The sequence below is a fragment of the Sphaeramia orbicularis genome, chromosome 12, assembly GCF_902148855.1.
Source record: "Sphaeramia orbicularis chromosome 12, fSphaOr1.1, whole genome shotgun sequence".
In the NCBI taxonomy this organism is placed as follows: domain Eukaryota; kingdom Metazoa; phylum Chordata; class Actinopteri; order Kurtiformes; family Apogonidae; genus Sphaeramia; species Sphaeramia orbicularis.
The window spans coordinates 50821461-50838604 of NC_043968.1; the positions used below are offsets into that span (position 1 = coordinate 50821461).

The 17144-nt window shown below is 37.0% G+C and overlaps 1 protein-coding gene across 4 annotated transcripts in view; it reads right to left on the minus strand.

The window, feature by feature from the left end:
• jak2a (Janus kinase 2a) overlaps window positions 1-11026 on the minus strand; it is a 42742-nt gene extending 31716 nt beyond the window's left edge. For 2 of the 4 annotated variants that reach the window (XM_030149208.1, XM_030149205.1), the window contains exon 1: window positions 10706-11026. The gene's annotated coding sequence lies outside the window, so the exon portion shown is untranslated. Of the gene's footprint in view, window positions 1-887; window positions 1044-10701 lie in introns of those variants that run through there. The other 2 variants (XM_030149206.1, XM_030149207.1) reach the window with 2 other exon arrangements.
• Between the last annotated feature and the right edge of the window lie 6118 nt (window positions 11027-17144).

A 17144-nucleotide genomic window follows, 5' to 3' on the forward strand; every position in this document is an offset into this window, starting at 1 on the left:
CAGCATGCAAACAGAAAGCTGTGTCTAAAGTACATGTGGCATTAGCACTCATGTGGCGTATTTAAGTGTATTTACACCTCCTCAAAAATGTCCATCTGGTAGTGCACATGAGTTAAAGGATAAAGTGAATCTAACAAAAAAAAATTACATTTAATACATGTATGGATGTAGTAAACTCATTCTGTTTGTTGCATACATTCTGTGTGCCAGTGTTAGAATTAGCATTTTTGTTCACTCTTCATGAAACCATCCTTCATAATGAGAATACTTAACACGTGCACATTTTTTCCCCCAAAAGAAAAAAATGGGTGTGAGTAACTGAGAACTACATGCAGCGTGGTCAGAGAAACTTCCCTCAAAGGGACCCACAAGTTACATAGTTTAGATGATAGTCATAAGGTGAACATTTTATTCACTCTGAGAGGATCTAAAGCTTTAACTCCAATCCTAGAATATCATATCTGAGTGTTCAAACACGTGTCTGAGGTATTATGACAAGTAGGTACCTCCCATTAAAATGCCCTTTAGTGAGCATCTCAAAAAATTCACACTACGTCACCAACGAAATGTAAAAAAACCACAGGTATTAATCTTTCTCACTGAAAGTGAGAGAGGGAGCATATGCTGTATGCAGGCATTTCCTTTATCTGGGTGTGAAGTACATGCTCATGTCCTTAAAGGTGGGGTAGGAGATCTTAGAAAAACAGTTCGACCAAGCTACATTTTGAAAACACACAATTTACAAAACCCCTTTCTTCAGACATTCCCTCAAAGCCACACCTCCAGAGTACGGGCATGTGCAATGCTTGTTCCCGAGGGTTCACAAGCACTGCACAGCATCAATTCACCCAGCCCCGGCCACAGCCCTGGCCCCAATTCATGCATACCTCATTATCCTCTTCCACCAAACTGATTCCAGGGCTGGTTCAGAGCCAGTGCCTAACTTAGCACCAGTTCTTTGTGTTTCCACCGCCCAAGCACTGGCAAAACCAGTTCCAAAGTGGTTCCAAACAGGTTCCAGGCAGGTACCAACTTTAAGCTGGGCTAAACAGGGGCCAGACTAAGAACTGATGACGTGATCCCCTGCATCATCGGTGGGCGGGGTTACAGACCCAAATGGGATCAGCAAAAGCTATGAACCACCATTATTAAAACTACAACCACTGTGTTTTTAGTTTAGTTTAGTTTATAGAGAAAGAGTTATAGATGCAAACACAAGCAGCAGTGGACAGAGGAGGAGACCCAGTGCTTTCTGGCACTGTGGTCTTCATCCGAAGTCCAAGACAAGATGGAGAGAGCCTCTCGCATAAAGCCGGTGTTCAAAAAAATATAGAGAGATGCCTATGACCAGACCCTGGACCAGCTTCTAAACAAACTAAAGAAGTTAAAGAAGGACTACAGGGACTACAAAAGACAGCTTGGACACAGCAGACATCAGAAAAGAACCACACATTTGGACCTGCTGGACTCGGTTTTAGGGGACTGGTGAATCCGACTACCGGTGCACTGAACTTAGACACAGCAGACATGGACTGGAGGCTTTGGATTGTGGACGAGTCTGTTATTCAAACAGCAGCATACGATACTGGTAAGTTTTGTTTCTCAAACGCATGGTTAATATCTCACAAAATGTCGACTTTAGAGATTAAAGCGAGCTACAAACGTTATGGACGTTAAACCACTAGCTGCTGGTATGTTAACAACAAGCTAACAACAACATTTCTGTTTTTTTCTGTGAAATGCTGTTTCTTCGGTGGGTTGATAAAAGGCAGAACTGAACCAAATAGTTAACTGAACCGTGTTCCAGTAGACAGGGTTATTGTCCACATTATGGAGAACATGTCAAATTAAAGCATGGTTTCTTTATTTTGTTCTTTACAGTTGCTGCCCATGGACGAGGAGGCAGATTCACAGCAACAGCACCTGGATTTTACTTAATGTTTCTTCCCTTTTGTGAAGTTTTAAAAGCATTTTGTTTATTTGAGCCTTTTTTTTTTTTTACTTCAGTGTGAATAAACCCATTTGAAATGCATAAAGTTCATTTTGTCCGTGTTTTCTTATACCTCACATAAACTTGGGTAAAAATACTGTTCTGCTGACCTCACTAATTATCTGTTTACAGACTATCCTTGCATTATGTTTCTACATATGTCATATAGAAACCCACATATTTATGTTTATGACACTTGCCACAGAGTGAATATCTGTGTTTTTCGCCTGTGGATTGCAATATAAGCTTGTAAACACAAGAACAATGCTTGCTTCTGGGCGAGCGTCTCCTGCTCCAGACCCAGTCACGTGATCACGTTTTACTATGACGTAATGACATGGCTCTGACTTGGCTCCGCTTGGCAACTCATGCCTATCTGGCTAACGTTACAGTTTCTAGTGATTGATGTTACTAACAAAACAGTTTGCCTGTGAACTTTCCATCCTAATATAACTAATATAGCCAAGCTCTGGCTCTAGCTTTGTTTCCTGTATAAGTGCTCCAAGCCTCTGAGAATGCACAATTCATGCACGAAGAGGGGCACGCGCAGAGGGGGGAGGGACAAATGACAGTTGAGTTTGATAGACATATCACCATTCAGTCGTTTTGATGGGCTGGTTAAAATGATTGGATGGTGTTTTTCCAGTCCTGTCCGTATCACAGGTGACTAAATTTTTTTATTTCTGTGTTAGAGCATTTAATTAATGGGTTGTAATCAGGGTGTGAAGGGGATTTTAAGCAATATAGCAAAAAATGTTCCAGGAAAACATCTCCCACCCCACCTTTAAATCACTGTGACTAGCAGAAAAAACAAGAATGGCTGCAAAATGGGAGCATACCAAGGCTGGACTGTTAATGTTGATTTTGTTGGAGGCACATAAAACCCGACTGCTTTAGTAACACTTAAGGCTCTGGGAATCGCAGCCTCATTCATATTGAATCTTATCCTAACAACACATTTTTTGTATGCTTGTGCTTTCAGATCTCATTCCTAACACCATTAAAGAACAATACCTTGGTTAAAATGTGAGAGCAGCGGTACAGCTTTACTGTGATTTTTTATTTTTTTCATTTGACAGATCAGACCATTTTCTCCATTGCAGCAGCTGACATTGCACATCTTCATATGTACGTGACCTGAATTTCAGTTGCAGAATGTTACATGACACAATAATAATGTACTTTCCCCATAACTGTCAACATTTATTTCTCTTTGCTCATGTTCTTCCAGTAAAAGACCAACAAAAACATGCAAAATCAGCTGTAAAGGAAGTCTAATGATTCAGTACTGGTGTCATTCTGAATCTGCTTTTTAAAGCATGAAAACAAGTTTAGACAAGATTGGAGTATTTAAATAGTATATCTAAAAAGCTGTTAAGTGTTAAGAATAGCCTTAATGGATAAATACTGAGAAAAAACTCCCTTGTAAATTGCACAACAGTTTGTGGTCTCCAACTGACTGTATACAATTTACAGTTTCATTTCTGAAATATTACAATGCATGGACTGGAAATTGAGCTGTATCACTGAAGAGAATAAACTGACCTGGCTATAAAAACAACATACAGTACAGGCCAAAAGTTTGGACACACCTTCTCATTCTTTGCATTTTCTTTATTTTCATGACTATTTACATTGTAGATTCTCACTGAAGGCATCAAAACTATGAATGAACACATGTGGAATTATGTACTTAATAAAAAAGTGTGAAATAACTGAAAACATATCTTATATTCTAGTTTCTTCAAAGTAGCCACCCTTAGCTCTGATGACTGTTTTGCACACTCTTGGCATTCTCTTGATGAGCTTCAAGAGGTAGTCACCTGAAATGGTTTCCTAACAGTCTTGAAGAAGTTCCCAGAGATGCTTAGCACTTGTTGGCCCTTTTGCCTTCACTCTGCGGTCCAGCTCACCCCAAACCATCTCGATTGGGTTCAGGTCCGGTGACTGTGGAGGCCAGGTCATCTGGCGCAGCACTCCATCACTCTCCTTCTTGGTCAAATATCCCTCACACAGCCTGGAGGTGTGTTTGGGGTCATTGTCCTGTTGAAACATAAATGATGGTCCAACTAAACGCAAACCGGATGGAATGGCATGTCACTTCAGGATGCTGTGGTAGCCATGCTGATTCAGGTTGCCTTCAATCTTGAATAAATCCCCAACAGCGTCACCAGCAAAGCACCCCCACACCATCACACCTCCCCCTCCATGCGAACCAGGCATGTAGCATCCATCCGTTCACCTTTTCTGTGTCGCACAAAGACACGGCGGTTGGATCCAAAGATCTCAAATTTGGACTCATCAGACCAAAGCACAGATTTCCACTGGTCTAATGTCCATTCCTTGGGTTTCTTGGCCCAAATAAATCTCTTCTGTTTGTTGCCTCTCCTGAGCAGTGGTTTCCTAGCAGCTATTTGACCATGAAGGCCTGATTCACGCAGTCTCCTCTTAACAGTTGTTGTAGAGATGTGTCTGCTGCTAGAGCTCTGTGTGGTATTCATCTGGTCTCTAATCTGAGCTGCTGTTAATTTGCGATTTCTGAGGCTGGTGACTCAGATGAACTTATCTTCAGCATCAGAGGTGACTCTTGGTCTTCCTTTCCTGGGGCGGTCCTCATGTGAGCCAGTTTCGTTGGAGCGCTTGATGGTTTTTGCGACTGCACTTGGGGACACATTCAAAGTTTTTGAAATTTTCTAGACTGACTGACCTTCATTCCTTAAAGTAATGATGGCCACTCGTTTGTCTTTACTTAGCTGATTGGTTCTCGCCATAATATGCATTCTAACAGTTGTCCAATAGGGCTGTCAGCTGTGCATCAACCTGACTTCTGCACAACACAACTGATGGTCCCAACCCCATCAATAAGGCAAGAAATTCCACTAAGTAACCCTGACAAGGCACAGCTATGAAGTGAAAACCATTTCAGGTGACTAACTCTTGATGCTCATCAAGAGAATGCCAAGGGTGTGCAAGGCAGTCATCAGAGCAAAGGGTGGCTACTTTGAAGAAACTAGAATATAAGAGATGTTTTCAGTTATTTCACACTTTTTTGTTAAGTACATAATTCCACATGTGTTCATTTATAGTTTTGATGCCTTCAGTGAGAATCTACAATGTAAATAGTCATGAAAATAAAGAAAATGCGAAGAATGAGAAGGTGTGTCCAAACTTTTGGCCTGTACTGTACCTACAAAATCAGCATCCATTGAAAAATTGTTATATTCACCAATATGTCATTTCTTAGCATAGATAACACTAACATAATGCGATATAGGCCTAGCAGCAGTGCAAAAATAACATTTGTTAATAGGGCTGGGTATCATGGCCAATTTCCATAATCGATTCGATTTCGATTCATAAGGTTCTGAATTGATTAATCACGATTCGATTCTATTCGATTCGATCCAATATCGATTTGATTCAGTATTAATTGATTGATTCAGATTAATTTAGTGATACCAAAGTACAATTCTGAGTTGTAACCTGATTATTTGACTACTGCAGTCATGCAACACATCAATAGTGGTATCAATATTGATATTAGAAAGAAAATAAATATGACATTTCAGCAGGAAGTAGCTGAATTTGCTCTTAAATAATGAACGGGACAGAAATATTCCCATGTTTCTACAGTGGCTGAGAACAGACTTCTCCATCATCTTTATTGTGTTTTATGGCTGGTGGCTACTCACTGGGGGGGGGGGGGGTGCACTCCATGACTGGCGTGGGGATGGGGTTGCGTTCCGTGATTGTTGGTCAGGGAGCGGGGGGGGGTAGTATAGCGGTCAGCGGACTGTGTCGTTTTACTATTACTCTAACTCCATACTCAGCCATAGGTGATAGTATGGGTCCAAGTTATCATTCCAAGAACGACCAACTTCAGCGACTTGCCTCACCTCGGAGAACCTCCGGGCGGCCAGTTCCTTCACACTGCGGGTTCGAGTTTGAGGCCGGGAGGACGTCCAGTGGAGGGGTTTTCCCCACCCTTCCTCCATGTCTTTTCCGCGCCAGACCCATCGCAAGCGAGACTAAGATATCTTCCCCAGGGGTTTGCAAGACGGAGCCGGTCGCGCTTCCACGTACTCCCGGTCCTGCTGTGAAAAATCGATCTCATCCACTATTAATCGATTACGCAAAATTAAAACGAAATCGATCTAAGATCGATTAAATCGATTTTTTTACCCAGCCCTATTTGTTAAGATTATAATGTTCAGTTTTGACTGAAATGGCTTCAAATTTATGTGTCGTTGTATTGTAAAGAAGATGTTTCCAATATTTATTCTATCTACCCTCAACAAAATGACTGCCTCCACTTTTGTTTGAACATTTTACAGAATAAGCACTTAATTTCAACTCAAATAATTTGGAAAAAGCCTTATTATTGTGAGTTGCACCCTAAACTAAGCCTTATAAATGCATACTGTGCAAAAACAATCTTTGTTAAATTAAGCATGAACATCTTATCTCCAATATTACTCTCTAGTACAGCTATTATGCAACCGTACGTCTTTTGATTATGTCAGACTTTATTATTTTGGAATATGTTTTTCTTTTTGTTTTGACCTTCACTCTGTACTGTGAATTTAGATGTAAATGTATTGCACAGCCAGTAGTAGGGCTGGTTGATATAACACTAACGATATATATCGCAATATAACTTTTCTTCGATAGAAATATGAGACATGCTCGATACAATTTCGATAGAATTCATTCTTCAATGTTCTGACAGACATAAGAGCAGCCAATCATAATTAAGTAACGCTGCACCAAACCAATCACACTAGAGCTACATCAAGATACGTTGACACACACAGCACAGGTGTAAGAGCAGCCGCAGCACACACGCTAATGTCTGGACCGCAGCGGGAAGTAATAAGTGTTGCCTCGGGAGAAAATTTGACCGAGAACTCAGACGACCGGGTTACTGAAAAGTAGGGTGTGGCATAGAAGCCGGAGTCAGACGTGCAACCCCTGATGCTTTTTTGGACTGATAATAACATCACACACAGTTTAAAACCTTCTTTTAACCTTGGTCTTAATCAAAAGGTTTATTTTCATCTTTTATCTCAATTATTCTTTTACTGACCCATCTCTCTCTTATCTTTTATGCCCTGAATGGTGGAACTTGGAGCACTTTTCTTCAGGAATGCACCGATACCGATACCAGTATCTTGTATCGGGTCCGATACTCAGTGTGTGTACTTGTACTCGTACTCTAATACAACCGCACCGATACCACTTGCAGCAGTGTGACATTCGCAGTTAAGTAAAGCAGGTACGTGGCAGAGGAGTAATGTCAGCAGTGTGGAGATTTTTCAAAATAAATGACAGTGACAAAAGTAGTGCTGACTGCAAGTAATGTTAAAGACATAGAAGGATACGGACAGAGTGTTCTGTCCATCCTCTGTGTCCATTCCATCCATTTTCCAGGCGCTCACAGATGCGTACCCAGACAGAGAATACCCCTGGGAACCGTGGAGGTAGTGGATCTTTTCAAAGAGCCACTGTGTGAGTTAGTGAAAAACTACTGACATATTTATGACATTAGTATCCACACTAGTGATACCTCTGTTGTCTCCATGTTTATTATTAATGACTTACTTCTTCTCAAAAAAACTTTACTTTTCTTCGTAGTATTCTGTCAGTATGGTTAATTAAGAGCGGCGCCCCCTGGTGGATTGATTGATAAACACTCATTCCAACGCATTAAATGTCAGCAGCAGCACTTTGTTACAGTCAGACTAATGACAACGACAAGAAAGGACATTTTCAAAAGTAACTAAGAACAGTAATGGTATTATTAAGTACTCATGTTGGTACTCAGTATCGGCAAATACTCAAATGTAAGCACTTGTACTCAGTCTGGAAAAAGTGGTACTGGTGCATCCCTACTTTTCTTATGTCATGTCTATGATCAACTCCTGTCTTGGTTTCATGTCACATGTCAGTCTGTTTTGAGAAATGCCAAATGTCATCATCTAATTATACCTGCGGGTATAAATTAAGCCACCTCAACCTGAAACCACATTATAAATTAGTGATTAATGGTGGAGACAGTTAATAGTTGACACTTCAAATCAGGGGTGTCAAACATATGGCCCATGGGCCTGCCTAAGAACCCAATCCAGGGATGAATTTGTGAAATGCAAAAAATTACACTGAAGATATTAATAAGGGTGTCAAAATCATTTTAGGTCAGGGTCCATATAAAGCCTCATTTGATCTCAAGTGTACGGTGGCCCAGAGGTGCAACAGGCCAAAAAATTATCCACTAGACGAAAAAAATTATCTACTACAAGAAAAAAAAAGAGAACAGCCTAAAAAAAATTATCCACTAGATGAAAAAAATGATCTACTACAAGAAAAAAAAGAGAACAGCCCAAAAAAATTATCCACTATAAGAAAAAAAAAAAGAGAAAAGCCTAAAAAAATTATCCACTAGATGAAAAAAATTATCTACTACAAGAAAAAAAAGAGAACAGCCCAAAAAAATTATCCACTATAAGAAAAAAAAAGAGAACAGCCTAAAAAAATTATCCACTAGATGAAAAAAATTATCTACTACAAGAAAAAAAAGAGAACAGCCTAAAAAAATTATCCACTAGATGAAAAAAATTATCTACTACAAGAAAAAAAAAAGAGAACAGCCCAAAAAAATGATCCACTATAAGAAAAAAAAGAGAACCGTGGTGCCACAGCACCAGGTGTCGGTGTCGCAATATGCACTCGCTGTCTCTCAACAAATGGGCGATGCCATGACAGTGGAGCTCCACAGGAAGCTCCTCTTCTCCTCCTCTCAAAATAAAATAATTTTAGAACTTCTTGTAGCGAATATTCATCAAAAATGATATTGAATGTCAGGCAGTTGAACAATTCAACACCGTAATCACACAATTGTTTACTCGCACTGGTAGTTCACAAAGTTGCTGTCAACTTTTCGCATTAGCATTAGCTTAGCAAGGAACCTTCACACAGTGCACACAAGGGCCATTTACCACTGAAAACTAACCCCAACCATACCCTAACCCTAACCTTAACCATTTAACGCCCATGCCTAACCTTGAGCAGACACTGGAACCGTATTTAATCATTTAACTGCTTTGCAAACTATATTAATGTAAATATCTATATTTTAAAATAACTTTATTTTTTAGCGCACGACCTCCACTTCCGGTGGGGTACTTCCTTAGCATTAGCCACATTAGCCGAAAGCCTTAAAATTTTTCAGCCTATCCTTTTATTTTTTGTGGTGGCCTTAATTTTAAAGCAAGGCACCTTTCGGGTAAACAGCGCCCCCGTAATTGAAAAGGTGGATGATGGTTTTTTTTTTCTTATAGTGGATATTTTTTTGGGCTGCTCTCTTTTTTTTTCTCATAGTAGATAATTTTTTTCACCTGTTCTTTTTTTTTTTCTTATAGTGAATAATTTTTTGGGCTAGTAGATAATTTTTTTTGCCTGTTCTCTTTTTTTTTCTTTTAGAGGATAATTTTTTTGGCTGGTCTCTTTTCTTTCTTATAGGGGATTTTTTTTTTTTTCATCTAGTGGATAAATTTTTTTAGGCTGTTCTCTTTTTTTTCTTATAGTGGATAATTTTTTTGGGCTGTTCTCTTTTTTTCTTGCAGTAGATAATTTTTTTGTCTAGTGGATAATTTTTTTAGGCTGTTCTCCCCCTTTTTTTTCCTTATAGTGGATAATTTTTTTGGGCTGTTCTCTTTTTTTTTTCTTATAGTAGATAATTTTTTTCATCTCGTGGATAATTTTTTTAGGCTGTTCTCTTTTTTTTCTTGTAGTAGATAATTTTTTTCATCTAGTGGATAATTTTTTTAGGCTGTTCTCTTTTTTTTTTCTTGTAGTAGATAATTTTTTTTGTCTCGTAGATAATTTTTTGGCCTGTTGCACCTCTGGGCCACCGTACAAGTGGTCTTGCCCAGTAAAAAAACACTATCATAATAACACATACACGGACAGAGGTTTGGACAACTCCAAACTTTTCTTTGTTTTAGTGTAAAAAAGTAAAATGACATGACAATGTTGACAATGTTTATATTTACAAACTATCCTTTCACAAACAAGGTGAATAGCCTGAACAAACATGAACATGAAATGTGTTAAGAGAAATATGTAGTGGTATAGTGCAATTATAACAATGTTATGCCTATTCCTAAATGTTTAGTGCATTTGTAGATCTGTAAGTTTTAGTGCATGTGTAAATTATAAGCTGAGGCATCATATTTTTAAAGCTGCACTTATAAATTTCAAATTGTTCATGTTATTCACATTTTTTAAAGAATAGTTTGGAGATGTAAATATTATCATTATGTACGTTTACTTTTTACATTCTAAAACGTAGAGAAAAGTTTGGAGTTGACATTATTAATAGTTTGTTGTGTTATTATTTTACTGGTCAGGTCATATTGGGCTGTATGTGACCCATGAAAATGAGTTTGACACCCCTGCTTTAAATTAATAGACAAAGCTAGTGTCACAAGTCACTTATAAAATCTAACAGGTTAAATTTAACATCAAATGAATGTAGATTAGAGGGGTGAAAAGTTGTAGAAGCAGAATTACAAGCATCTAAACTATGTGTGTGCTGACAGTTTTCTGATAAGAGGGGCTGTGGGTTAAACATGCTGGAGCTTATCCTCTCTGCTTCATGGACTTGCTAACTCGGTGAGTACTTCAGCTAAAAAGGTGGACACAAACACAACTTACTCTGTTTTTATTTCCGTTGTCCCGTGGCTGCTCGACTTCTCCGAGTCAGCGTTGGTCGGTGGGTCCTCGTAGTCCGACACCGCTCACCCTGAGCCGGGCGGTGTTAGCTAGCAGAGCCGCAGACGTAACGAACACCGTTAGCCGTTAACAGAAGAGCCGCCGCTTCCATAGTCGAACATTCTGTCACATGTTCCCCAACACTGTCCTCACTGGGTTTGGATCACCGGAACTCTCCACCACACTACACTTTGGTTGACATAGCGTTCCTGTGAAAATGGTGACCTGTTACTCTGTGTCTCTGTGTCCCTCCTCATAAGGGCAGATTATGATGATGATGATGGTGATGAGGGCGGAGCAGGATGCCTCATCTGCCCCGTGCACTGACACTGAAACTAACTCTTTTCTTCCGTGTTGTAGTTTACAACCCGATTATAGTGTCATTTAAAGCCCGAAAGTCAAATAGAGAACTCCAAATCACATCAAACATGACTATGAAAACACCACAGGTAACAGCATAGTATTTACTAAGGAGGTTTCCTCTCCATCTAACCTTAAACCAGTGGTTTTCAGCCTTGGGGTCGGGACCCCACAAGGGGTCGGCTGAAATTTAAATGGGGTCACCTGACATGTCTGGTACAGGGGTGTCAAACTCATTTTCTTTCAGGGGCCACACCCAAATTTTAAAATCTTACAATTAGAATTTGAAAATTATATTAAATCTTCAGAATTCATATATAATAATAAAAATTTTAAAAAAGCACTAACACATTGGCTGTTTATAAACAATTTTTCAATACTGACTGAACTCTCTGTTGCATTTATTTATTTATATTTGTCAGATTTATTATTTATTTACTTATCTATTTTTTTTTAATTATAATTTGTATTTTATGCTTTGTATTTTTAAATCTATGCATTATTTTCTTAAACTTATATGTTCAAATGCTTTTTCTCTTTTGACATCTTGATGTTTGTTTAAAATTTTGTGCTGTATACTCAAATGTTGTTAACCCTTTCATGCATAGTGGTCACTACAGTGGACAGTTACTCTACAGCTGTTCTCTTGTATATTCATAGATTTTGTTATTTTAGTTTCATATCAGCCAACACAATACACAAAGCACTGACACTGATAACATTACTGTAACTTGGCTGTTCTTGATAAACCAAATCTAACATGTCTGAGTGGAAATCAATTTCTTGTTATTGTTATTAGACTGTAATTAACAACAAAAGTTGTTGTTTTTTTGGGGGGGGGGGCATATTATCTCCATGAAGTGACTAGTATTGGAGTTCACTACAAGCAAAAAGTTAAGGATATTCCTTTTTTTTTTTTTTTTTTTTTTGTCTTTTTTTTTTTCCATTTTTGCCATTTGTAAATAAAACTGTGTCTGGTCATTTTAAAAAAATGTGTTTCAATTCACATAAAAAAAAAAGTAAAAAGCGCTGTGCAAAAATCCCATTTGAAAAAATAGCCCAAAAATTTTAAATATCCATAACTTTTTGTTTGTAGTGTATGTTAAAATGTGAGAAAACATCAAATTAGCAGCATTAAATGTTTTTTATTTCATAGTTTTCACACAGTATATCAGTAAATACACATTTCATTGCTTTAAAAATTAAACACACATTTTTGCAACTCCATGAAAAAAAGCTTCATAAAAAAAAAAACAATAATAATAATCTCATTGTTTTTTAAATGCCTAAAGAGGAATAAAGAAAAAAATTTTGATTAATATTCTCATAATTCATGCATGAGAGGGTTAATAAAGCTGTTTAAAAAAAAAAAAAATTTCTTTCAGGGGCCACATTCAGCCCAATTTGATCTCCAGTGGGCCGGACCAGTAAAATAATGACATAATAATCTATATATAATGACAACTTGAAATTTTTGTCTTTGTTTTAGAGCAAAAAAACAACAACCATTAAATCATGAAAATACTTACTTTTATAAACTATTCAAACAAAAAAGATGTGAATAACCTGAAAAAAATGAAATTTCCCAAGAAAAATAAGTACAATTTTAACAATATTATGCCTCAACTTATCATTTCTACATGTGCATTACAGATCAGATCTACAAAGACACTAAACTCTGAGTAATAGGCAGAAAATAGTTAAAATTGTGCTTAATGTTCTTCAGACATTTCAGGTTGTTCATATTTGTTCAGATTATTTTTCAAATTTTATTGTTACAGAACAGTTTGTAAATGTAAATATTTTCATGATTTAATGTTATTTTTTGCACTAAAACAAAGACAAACATTTGAAATTGTCATTATTTACTAACACAATGTAATTTTTATTTTTTTCACATCAAATCCAGACGAAATTATGGAGTCATTATTTTTGTAGGTTATTCTGCTGTTATTATTTTACTGTAGATCATATTGGTCTGTATGTGGAACCTTAAAATGAGTTCCACTGCCTTGACTGTGGAATTTTAACACTTTTCAAATTCATCCCAGGGGATTGGAACCTTTGGCGGGCCACATTTGGCCCCCAGGCCGCATGTTTGACACCCCTGGTCTAGTAATTGATGAAAACTAAAAAAAAAAAAAAAAAAAAAATACTAAAAAAAATATATAGTGAGTTGATAGAGATGATCACAATCCATAAAAGATATGACAAACTGTGAAGCTGATACTGAAGCACTGTGGTACTGTTTATCTTTCAAATGTTCACTGTGGTCGGTTTCAGATGCTGCAGCTCTTTCATAATTCATAGTTTGAGTTCTTGTTTGTTCAGTATTAATTGTCAGCCTTGTAAATACAAGCTGGACTGAATAGACATATCCTGACCAAAGAAAATAAAATTCTCACTTTGTGCAGTAATCTACACCTGGCTTTTCTGCCTCCGTCCATAATAATATATATTATATAGACTAAATGTCCTCTAAAATTAATATTTATTTGCAACATAGTATAGCAAACTATTACATGATCAAAAACAAATTAATTTTAGCAAAAAAAAAAAAAAAAAAAAACAAGTCTCCATTTTGAATATCTGGGGTCACCAGAAATTTGTGATGTTAAAATGGGGTGACAAGCCAAAAAAGGTTGGACACCGTTGCCTTAAACCATATGATTAATGACCATTTATTAAATATTACTCTCTAAAATCCTCTTGAAATCCATTAAAACTGCTGTTTTCGTGGAAATCTCCTAAACCCCCGTCTATTTCACTGTGGCTTAGGGATGTTATGTTTTTTTCTTAAATTAGAAAAGATTAGACCAGGAGTGTCAAACTCACTTTAGTTCAGGGGCCACATTCAGCTAAATTTGATCTGCAGTGGGCCGGACCAGTAAAATAATAACATAATGATATATAAATAATGTCAACTCCAAACTTTTCTCAAACTTTCTACAAACTATCCTTTCAAAAGATATGAATTACATGAAGAAACTGAAAAAAAATAAGTGTAATTTTAACAATATTCTGCCTCAGTTTATCATTTACACATGTACGTTATAACTTACAGATCACAGTGGATCTACAAATACACAAAACATTTAGTAACAGGCAGAATCTTGTTAAAGTTGCATTTACTTCTCTTGAGACATTTCAGGTTGTTCATATTTTTTGCAAAATTATACATTATACAATTATACATGAACATATTTACATTTACAAAGAGAAAAATTTGGAGTTGTCATTATTTTTATGTTATTATGATAGTATTTTACTGGTCCTGCCCACTTGAGATTGAATTGGTCTGAATGTGGAACCTGAACTAAAAGAATTGTTAATATCTTAGTGTAATTTTTGCATTTTACAAATTCATCCCAAGAGCCGGACTGGACCATTTGGCAGGCCAGATTTGGCCCCCGGGCCGCATGTTTGACACCTGTGGATTAGACTGTCACTACAAGGTTCCTCAACTAAATTTCTTTATAAAAATTCATGGGAAGGAATGCTTCTTGGAGCAAAAAAAGAGTTTGTTCGAGGTGCTCTTCGGAAAAAGGGATTCAAAAAGTAGATATCAGCTGAAAGAAAAATCCAAGGCACACTCTTTAAACATTAAAATGCCTTTATTGACATGGCATGGTCATATCTAGACCTTTAAAAATGGCAATCTTTTTGGATTATTTTCAGTCTTTACGAACTCTGCCTTCACATTGATCTCACACCTCCACTCTACTCTCTCTCTCTATTTTGTGTTTGTTTAGGTGTTGTTTTTTTGTCTTAATTCATTCTGTCTATCAATTATTTTCACGTTTGATACATCTATTTAATGCCAAATATTTTAAAATAGGCACATGTATCTACAAGCTATGTTTATTTTTTTTCTTATTTTTAATCAATTAATTTATTTTTATTCTCTTCTGTTTCTGTTGGCTCAGTTACTATTTTTGTATATCACAGATTTGTTACTGCTTGTACTCAATTGATTTTCCACTGTGCAGAGAATTTGTTATAATGTTCTTATTCCGGCTGTTGCCTCTTCTTGGAGGACCTTGGGGTTGGTTTGGGCATGGAGGGAAAATGACATAAAAGGCAATGTATAATGAATACACTGTAATTCCACTCCTTTGTACTCTTATATTGCTCAAAAAAATAAAATAAAATAAAATAAATAAATAACTAAATAAATCTATTAAGACTGCAACCAGACCTGTAGCCAAGAGTCCATTCAGAACCCACTTCTAGTTTAAGTAGCCTATTTTTAATGTAAAGGTCAAAAGTACAGACTGTATGAGAATAGCCAGACTGTGCTCTTAAACCCTTTAAGACCTCGAATTATTTTTGTGGTAACTTCCAAATGAATTTTTTTCCACGTCTAAACTTTCCTAAATGATGAATGACCATTTGCTAAAATTCTGCCCTCTACATGTTGCATTTTCTGTATTTAGTTTACTGACAGAGATGTAAATTCAAGGTTATGATATAAAAACATAAAAGAAACAGAAGGAAGAATGACTTTTTCTGCAAAATATAAAACCAGTGCCTACAATCACTGCCGTTTATCAAACTTTTATTGGTGAATCAAATTTGTCGATAATGCCCCTGTTTCCACATTCACTATGTAGCATCTGAACATCCAAATAGAACACATCTGATACCACTGAAAAGGTGACGATCTACATTTACCTGAATTTTTAAAAAATATTAATGGGGTTAGTGATTTACAACTTATTTATCATTTTAGATCAGTAGTAAAAGTAGTGAACATCTATACATCCCAGAGACATTTAACCCTTACAGTCAATCCCCTTTGACATATGGCAGCAGTAAAAACACTCTAAAAGGATTTTTTTTTTTTAAATTTTGGAATGAAATTGAATAGATTTTCTAGAAGTGATCTAAAAGGTATAAAAAATATATATACTTCTGTGCAGATTTAACATATTTTAGAACAATATTGGTTCAAATTTGACTTAAAGTGAAACGGTTTCAGTTTCAGTCAAATATATTTAAAGCGCCATCGCTGCTGTGTTATGTGAGACAGGACACTATACTGTGAGACAGCTGAGACTTCTTCCACCATAACTGTGTGATTATGGGCGGCTGTGGCTAAGATAATAATCAGAGGGTTAGAATCCCACTCCCTCCCAGTCATGTGCTGTTGAGTGCTTCGGCAAGACACTTCACCCCCCCTTACTTCCAGTGCTACTCACACTGGTGTATGGATGTTTGGTGTTGGTCAGAGAGGCCATTTCATTTATTTATCAGTCATAGATCAGTCAGAGTGAACAGACCATGGTTAACATTAAGAAAATGAATCAAAAATATTCTAATGGCCCCTAAAAACCACATGTGGGTTTTATTTCTGTGTAGAATGGGTGTCTGTATAGCATTCACTGTAGCTTGGATTTTCAATGTTCATAGACATTGGAGTACTTCCAAAGAATGTAACCATCTACTGTTACACAACAAGACAAACTCCAAGGGATGAAAATGAAATGACTGAGAGATATCAAGAATTTTGTGGTCAAAGATGATTTCCTCGTGTCCATCACATATTGTTGCAGCTTAATCTCTTTGCACCATTCCAGCGATATATTTTGGTCTCAACTGTCACAGCAGCAACTTGTGAACGTCAGCGTATTTTGACTCCTGCTATGTTTTTATGATCTCACAAATACATGAATTAAGTACAATATGTTGCTGGTCAAAGCTCTAACTGCAAAGCCAGGAAACCTGCAATTTTGATGTGACACAGCTTTTCTTTCCTCAGGCAAATACTAGAGCTCAGACGTAATGAAAATGGTACATGGAGAAAAAAACCCAAAACATTTCAGTCCGCTGATAACAGCTCAAGAGGAGACTGGAACTGAAACAAAGTAAGCACAGGTTTCTTTGACAGTAAAGACATCACAATAAGATTTTTTTTCATCAATATGTTTATTGTTGTTTTCATTGTTTTATAGGAACCTGCCACAACACCCACACACCAAAACAATCCCTACCATCCCCCACCCCCCACCCACACAATAGC